General features: G+C 34.4%; 1 protein-coding gene across 1 annotated transcript in view; it reads left to right on the top strand.

The window, feature by feature from the left end:
• Positions 1 to 3,978: 3,978 nt before the first annotated feature.
• Positions 3,979 to 8,412, top strand: part of LOC112457773 (diuretic hormone receptor-like) — a gene marked incomplete at its 3' end in the record, with an annotated part of 6,033 nt that continues 1,599 nt past the window's right edge. The window contains exon 1 of the mRNA XM_025021006.1: positions 3,979 to 4,847. The remainder of the gene's footprint in view (positions 4,848 to 8,412) is intronic.

The following is an 8,412-nucleotide window of genomic DNA, read 5'->3' as shown; positions in this document are numbered from 1 at the left end:
TAACTTGAAAACCTAGGAAAAAGTTTTCTTTCTCTCTCTCTCTTTTTCTCTCTCAATTTATTATTATTATTTTTCTAGTTTATATGAACAGATCGATACAAGAGAAAGAGGAGAAACATATATGAACATAAAAATTTGTTTTTTTTGGAAAAAGAATAGAATAAAATCCGTTTTCCATTCAAGATTTTATTACCCAGAAAATCAATATAAACATGATGTATATGGAAGCTAAGAGGATTGAATCATTAATAGGTATAAAAAATGAATCTAAAATCGATTGCTCAAGCATGCAGAGAACATTTAGAGGTTGACAAAAGAAAACGCTTCCAAGTTGCTATAGGTGCTCGCTATATATGTTTTCAATTTCTCAAATTTAAGGAAAGAATTATATTTCAACGCAATACGTAAAAATTTGATCGATCACCATTTTTATCAGCATTCTCGCAAGAATCTGCCGTTTTCTCATTCATCTCTTTTATCCTTTATATATGTCAGGATCTAAAGTTTCTAAGGCGAAGGCTCGAGAGAATTCTTTCATGCATTTAATAATCATTCGTTCTTTTATAAGAGGAGTATTGGCTGCATCGGAATAATTGATCTCTAGCCAGTGATCACTGATCAGTCTGATTATATATATATGTAAAGTAATTAATGAGTTTTTTAAAATTCTGAGAAACTGTGCTGATGTTTTGTAAGTAGAAGTAAAAAATATTACATATTACAAGGAGCGTTCAGTAAGTATAATACATAATACAACACATTCTTTTCTCATTCAAGGTTTGTTTTATTGCAGTTTTAAATATATCATAATTTTCCTCAATTCTTTGACCTATTTTTCCTGCACAAGAACATACAAGCTCTCACATCTAGGTGGCGTAAGGTCATAGAATGGAGACTATGTTGAAAAATAGATTTTTGTAGCCAAAGAATATAGTGAAAAATATAACGTTTAAAACTGTAACAAAACAAACCTTGAATTAAAAAATGTGTTGCATTACTTGTTGAACGCCTCACACACACGTGCGCGCGCGCACATATTGTTGCACATACATATATATTTTCTATGTTATTGTAGTATAGGTATATTCTTATAGTATACACAATAATATATAAAAGCAGTTTTATTAGATGTGATATTTTTCGAAATTGTGCGCTTAGTCCGTTGAGTAAGTCGAGACATTATTTCGTTCACATTCACATGTATGCGTGGCATTTCGCAGGAGCTAGATGAATATTTCAGACTAATATGCCGCGGGCTCGATCAAGTCGACAGACAGATATCGACAGTCGTACGCGAATCCGACAAAGGGTTGACGGTTCTATTCGGCGAAATTTTCGACTGACGAAAATAAATAACGAATGAATGCAGATGCGCGTACCTATCTGCGCTGCATTGACTCTTGCTTTTGCGATTTTAAAAATGCACGTCAAACATATGTACAGCGTATAAATATAAATTAAATCTCATTCCAATGATTAGTATTGTTGTTGTCTTTGCAAAACGTGCGGATATAGATGATGCAAATGCCCTATTGCATTATTATTTCGGTGGAATCACTTGCAGAGTTTGGGAGGCATCCGCGTTTGTATACGAAAGCCCGTCATCAAATAAATCTATTATTGCGCGTATCAATATTCGAATATGGAAATGGGCAAAGCGATGATTTTAAGCTAATGAAGAGAGAGAGAGAGAGAGAGAGAGAGAGAGAGAGAGGGAGAGAAAAAAGAGGGCGAAAGGGAGGATTAAACTTGATGGATCTAAGTGCTCAGATTGTATCGATACTCAATTTCTCATAAACTGTAATTGTCTTTAGTCTATTTTAATGTAAAAATAAGTGTACAAAATATTGTTTCATTAAACGATGATTAATCGAAATAAAAGTTGTATCGATTATATTTGTTATATAGTACCTACATTAGTTTCTATATTGGAAAATGAATATAATCCTCGACATATGTACTTTTCATATGTACTTTGTTTGTTAATGAAAAATAAATAAATGTCTGTTTTAGGTTTTAGTTTACATTTGTGAACTAAGAGCTTTCATTGAGAGGAACAAGTATCTCTTCATCTCTCCTCTCTCTCTCTCTCTCTCTCTCTCTCTCTCTCTCTTTGTTTTTCTGTTTTATATAATGGCGGATGTTGAAATAAAATATTCTATTCTAGTCTCAAAACTTTAATTTCGAGACACCTATAGTGAAATATCTTTTTAATAAACTAATAAACTATAAGATTTAACGGTAGTTTATCTTTTATCTTCGAGAAAATATATCTCAAAGTATTGTGCAAATCGATCTTTAATTACTCTAGCTCAATCGTTATAACATTGTGCAACACTGTACGTTTTCAGCTCTTTTTTCCAACCAGATGTTTCAACCAAATTTCAAGTATATATGAAAATGAATATTTTTTGTCCTGTGGATGGTTTTTCGTTTTATTTTGTTATTTATTTGCATATCGATTGATTTGTTTTATTTTATTTTATTACAGAATATTTATTAAAATCTTCGTGTACTCGTACATCGGTCATACGAGAGACATTTCTCACTTCTATCGACTTTTATCTGAAATTGGATATTTCAATATGCACATAAATAAAAGAATCTAATGTATTTTAATTAAAATGTCATTTATAGAAAAATGTCAGTCTTGAAAAAAATATCGATTTTTATTTTAAAAGGAAAAATAAAATATTATATAAAGGTAGTAAAATATATCGATCGATATATTTTATACGTAGCGAGCATTCTTGAAAAATTCTTTTCCACCAGGAGAAGTGGCAAAGGGGTATCTCGTAAAACTCACAATCAGTAGCAGCTGGTTCCTTCAATGTACCGCGCAGACATCCGATGCGAGACGTAATATGATATCACTATCACTTGTCGGAAAGTGAGTTTACCTATCTATATCTTTCTATCAAAATTTTATTGGATATTATATTTTGCATACTTGTCGAGATATGAAAGTGACATTTGAGCCTCGAGCTTGCCATTTGACGAAAAATTATATTGCGATTGAGTACACGGTGTACAATATATGCTATATAGGTACATAATTAATATATAATGACGCTACAGTTCCCGTCGAAAGACGGCAACTCTTTTACGTTTCTCTATTTCTCCAAAGCTTTCCTTTTACATTTTACGTTCCGTGGACTGCTCCGTTATCGATCATCCTGATATACGTGCAAAGGTGAGACGAGGAGAAAGCTATAGAGAGGAGCAGGTTGCAAATTTCCGATAAAGTCTTATGTTTTAATAGGATAAAAGAGATTTAAATAGAGAGAGAAATCTTTTTTATCTGCTGCTCCTCGATGTGGGATGACGGGGGTGACGATTCCGACAACCCCGTTGACGATCACACCGCGCCGCGCCGCGCCGCGCCGCGGCGACGATGCTCCGCGCGAAGGAGCGGTGGAACGTGGATCGAGGTGGAGAGACTGTGGAGAGGAGTCGCGAACGGTGGCGCATGCTCGTCCATATTCGTTCCTTGTCCTGTACTCGCTCCTGTGATAGCAGCTCAGTCTCAGTCGTCATCGTCGACCATCGTCGACTCTAGGCACCGGCCCTAGAAATCCATATCGGAGTGTGAGACCGCGCGCGAACGCAGCACTCTTTGTTAAAATTGGTACAAATTATATTTTGCACTGGTGCTTTACAAAAGATACATTACAAAAGAACGTGGATGGTGAACGTCGATTTTCTTCTACTAAGATTCTTACATATCTCGTTTTACACTGATTGTGAGAAAAAAAGTTGTTAACTTGACTAAATGCGTTCAACTGATTTTACTATTTTTTTAATTGAAATATTTAAGTATTTAAATTAAATACGACATATTAAATCTAACATGACCTAATTTGATTTAAATACTTAAATATTTCAATTTAAAAAATGGTAATCAGTTGAACATATTTAGTCAAGTTAACAACTTTTTTTTCTCATTTTGTATGTATGTCGCACCCCGAGAAGAACACTGTCACAACTCAAAAATATACAATTTTCAAGAGATAGGAAAAACAAAATTGAATTTCTTTTAATTGTGAAATAACTATAACGCACATACACGTACGACATTTTGTTATAATGAAACTTATACTGTTTTTTGAAGAGGTCTGGTGTGATTCACTTGTCAATTAATTCACTTATGACACACTATCACAGTACTATTTATTCAGGAAACCACACATGACCGGTTCGAAAAAAAAAAAAACTAACGACATTTCTGCCCCGCGCAGCGAATTTCGCATGTAGACTTGTGACAGCATGTAAGGCATACACTTTAGTGCTGGTCTACAACCTTGCTTTAAAGGATATTTAAGCTCTAAGCCGAAAGAACGTGACCAATCACAATAAAATGTGAAGAGACGACTCGACTGTACGTGGTCAATTTCTTACAGCTTAGAGCTTAAATACCCTTTAAAGCAAGGTTGTAGACTAGCACATAGGCATACTTTTTATGGGCTTAACTAAAAATCGAAATATTTTAACTTGTGACAGTATTCTTCTCGGACTGTGATATGTATACACATGTAGACTCGTTTTATATCCGTCTAATTTATTTCAATATCAACTTGTAACACGTGTATCTAAGAACTTGCATAAATATGTACCGGTTGATCTACGTGTGTCAGATATGGTATTGAAATAAATTAAACGAATATAGACAGAGTAGCCCGCGATAAACCGTATTTACGTATTTGCGTTGTGGCGAATTTTCTTTTGCGAATGTTGAGTCAGCTTTTTTTCTTAAGAACTTTCTTAAAAGCGGTGCTACAACTTTTGACTTTTAAGTTCTGATAAAAAATAAAGAGTTTAAAAATGTTTAAAAGTGCAAATTTAAGAGGGTAAGCGAACAACGATATTGTAGATTGGTAAAAATATATATTATAAAAATTGAAAATATATAATACGTGTGCCAACTGGTCTGGTGTGGACGCAGCTGCCGTAGAACGTAAAACCGATTTGTCGCGTGTCGTCATGCCAAAGCTGGTCGAGGATCGGTATACCTAGTGCGACTGCTCGTTCCGGTTCCGGAACCGGAACACGTGTCGCCGCGCCGCGCCGGCTGGTAGTAGTCGCGTGTGTCATCATTAACCGACAAACGCGACGACGATATGATATTACTCGGTATTATAGAAGAGAATTTGTTTTCAAAAAAGAGAATGGTTATACGTATAATGTAAAATGTATGTGTGTGATAAAATATAACTTGTGACACTTGTCTTCGTTGGAAATAGCCTCTGCGAGAAACCTCTATAATGACAAAAATACATAATATATGTGTATATACGTCTTATAAAATCATTTTATATATTGTAGTATTGTGACGCTATTACACACATTGCGTTTATACAAGTAGGTACATGCAATGATACAATTACGTTGGACAATTCAGACAGTTGTCGCTTTAATAATAAACGTCATATAATACACATAAAAAATTAACTCCTTAGCGATAATCGTCGCTGTACAATACGATAAAGATTAGATGATAAAGAATATATAAAGATATCGCAAGCGATTGTCTTGGCGGATGGTTAAGATTCGCACATATACTCTCTTTAGCTACAGTCTCTTTTTTCCTTCCCTCCCCTCTTCTCTCGGGCAATAAGGGAATTCGCCTCTGCGCGCATTAGCAATCGCTTTTAAATTAGCAATCCGGAACTCATTCCCAGAGTACCAAGTAACGCGTTTCTCGCAAAGATTACGGAAGCCGGGTACATCGTTTCGAAGATTAGGAAGGAGCGCGCCTCCTTATTATCGAAGATAAAACTGCGAGATCAACGATTCGTGGATAAGAAAATATAGTTTCTTTGAAATGCGAATTAAGTACAAATAATATTTACGTTTTATTACAATTAAAAATTTGACGAAAACACAAGAGTCGTTTTCTTTTAACTTCTTTAAAGCAGCAATTTTTATAACAGCAAGCGACGCTTATACTTACTTACAGCTAGGAGATGTAAACTGCGTGTTAACCTTAGCTAGCCACACTTATTTTCGAGTCCTTAATTCGCCACACTCCGGTCCGTGAAACCGCTTGATTTTGTCACTTTGTATTATTTTTATTCTAATTAATATTTTTAAACTTTATGTAACGTAGAAATAAATACAGAATCTGAATGAGATGTTTATGATAATATCAGGTCAAGAAAATAATTTGAGTTTAAATAGAACTTGATATAAAGAAAGTAGAAAATTATGTTATTATATGTATATGAAACCTAGAAAATCGAAAAATGTTCAGCGGTCGACACTGGACCGCGGAGTGTGACGAGCTAGGATTAAAGTGAAGAGAGAAAGAAATGAATAGGCTAGCAAAAAAACAAAAAACAAAAAAAAAATACAAAATTTTTAAAATATTTGAAACTCAAAATTTAATGATTTGAATTTCATTAACAATAACTATGTTTTATTGTTAACGTCTTTCTTTTTTCGTTTTTTCTTTTTTTTCTTTTCGACTTAATACATATATCTTTTAAAAATATTTTTCGAAAAAACGAAAAGAAAGTAGAAATATTCACGTAGGGAGATCAATACTCAATTTTATGTCGAAAAAACATTTACGGTGCAGTTTAAATGAATATATGCGCGTATAAATTTATAAATGATATGCTCATATTTTCTATGTGGCTCCGCATACAAAACGGAAAAAGGTGAAAGAACCAAAATAATGAAAGAGAGTAAAAGAATGAAATAGCGAACGAATGAAACTTGGACATTGATTCGATAAACGAAGGAATTCTCTCGAGAAATCCCGCTGAAAGAGAATCCAGCTTCCGTAAATTAAAACTTGAGCGCTTGCAAGCTTTTTACGATGACATTGATTTGCTGGTTCCGTCTGCAGTTAATTAATTAATAATCATACTAAAGACAACTTATTTCCGCGTTTACGTTACGCACCTCGTGCGTGTACGAGCGTGTGAAAATCATTGGTGCATCATAAACAGTACAACATCAGTTACAATGTCGTCTACATGAAAAACTAGATAAAGGAGTACTCGGTTGCCAAGTTGTGTTATTATAAATCATGATTATATATTATTGCGTGGTTATACATATTAACGTTTATGACGATTATGATTGATTATAGTGGATGATTCGTATAATATATAATATGAAAGAATATATTATATGCTAAAAAGAAGGAGTATAGAACGATACGCGTGTGAGAGTTTAATAACCAGAGTTCGGAATATTTGTCCTATGCCTCCAGGATTACTATCTTGAAGCACTGCGAAAGGGGTGCTTTCCCCGAATAATGGGAGAATGCGAGTTGTCGCAGCTTCCAACACGGTGACTTGCGTCTGTAGGAATGACTATTACGTTACCATTATTGACGGTCGATATTATTGATTTCGAGTATCCAAGAGCTTCGTCTAATAGTTCCGAAGTGGCATATTCGTGAACCAAGAGCCTCGTGATGGATGATCCGTTTGGATAGCAACCGTTTGACAGTCGATCCGAGCTCCGAGCACGCATCTCGTACTTCAAAGCGTACGCGACGTGAGAACGTGCGAAGGAGTCGAGTCGCGATATTCCGTCCGAATATATACGATTCAATAATCTTTAGGTGAATGAAATGAAATGAAAAGAGAAAATACGTGACTGCTTTTCGTCATAGTGTCGTTATTTCCAATTATTTTTTAAGTTATTTCAAATATTTCGGAAAATCTTTAGAAAATTTTCCTCAGGAATCTCATATCGTAATTTTCTCTTTCTCACAGAGTGTATTCCTTACGAAAGAACTTTATCCTTCACAGTATATGCGAAGAGGATAATTACATGTCAGAAAGAAGAAAACACCTTGACTCTCGGTTTATCTTTCAAAGATTAAACGTATGTCGGCGGATAAAGAAACTGGTGATTAATGGTGATTAATTTATCAATGGTATCTACTGGTAAATCAACATGGACAACTACAAAATTCACAGTTGACGATAAGTCAAGAGAACGCGACACTGAAACATTAATGAGATATAATCCTTCTAATTAAGAGTACCTCCCTAATTAAGCAGAACATATCTCAATTTAGAATTAGGCGCACACTTGATGTTTCGCTTAATGTGAAGACGTTTATCGTACCAACGAGTTTCCAGTGATTTTATCCAATGGAACGTTGTCCTTTCTCGACGCCATACTCTTAATCTCTTTTAAATTTACTGTACTTTTAGTAAGTAAGAATGTGAAGAGAAATCAAGACAAATTTAATTTTGACGAACGTAAAAGAATGAAAGATGTACGTGATATGTTATTTATATACTGACAAAGATTCAATATCTTGAATACTCATCTTTTTGTAGTTGATCAAGACAACGAAAACTTGTATTAGACTTGTAATCTTTTATTTGTAGTCTATTACGAGATAGAGAGATAGAGAGAGAGAGAGAGAGAGAGAGAGAGAGAGAG

Source organism: Temnothorax curvispinosus, unplaced genomic scaffold (assembly GCF_003070985.1).
Source record: "Temnothorax curvispinosus isolate PA1 unplaced genomic scaffold, ASM307098v1 QBEX01008228.1, whole genome shotgun sequence".
NCBI classification, from domain to species: Eukaryota; Metazoa; Arthropoda; class Insecta; order Hymenoptera; family Formicidae; genus Temnothorax; species Temnothorax curvispinosus.
This window is presented reverse-complemented; position numbering and strand designations above follow the sequence as displayed.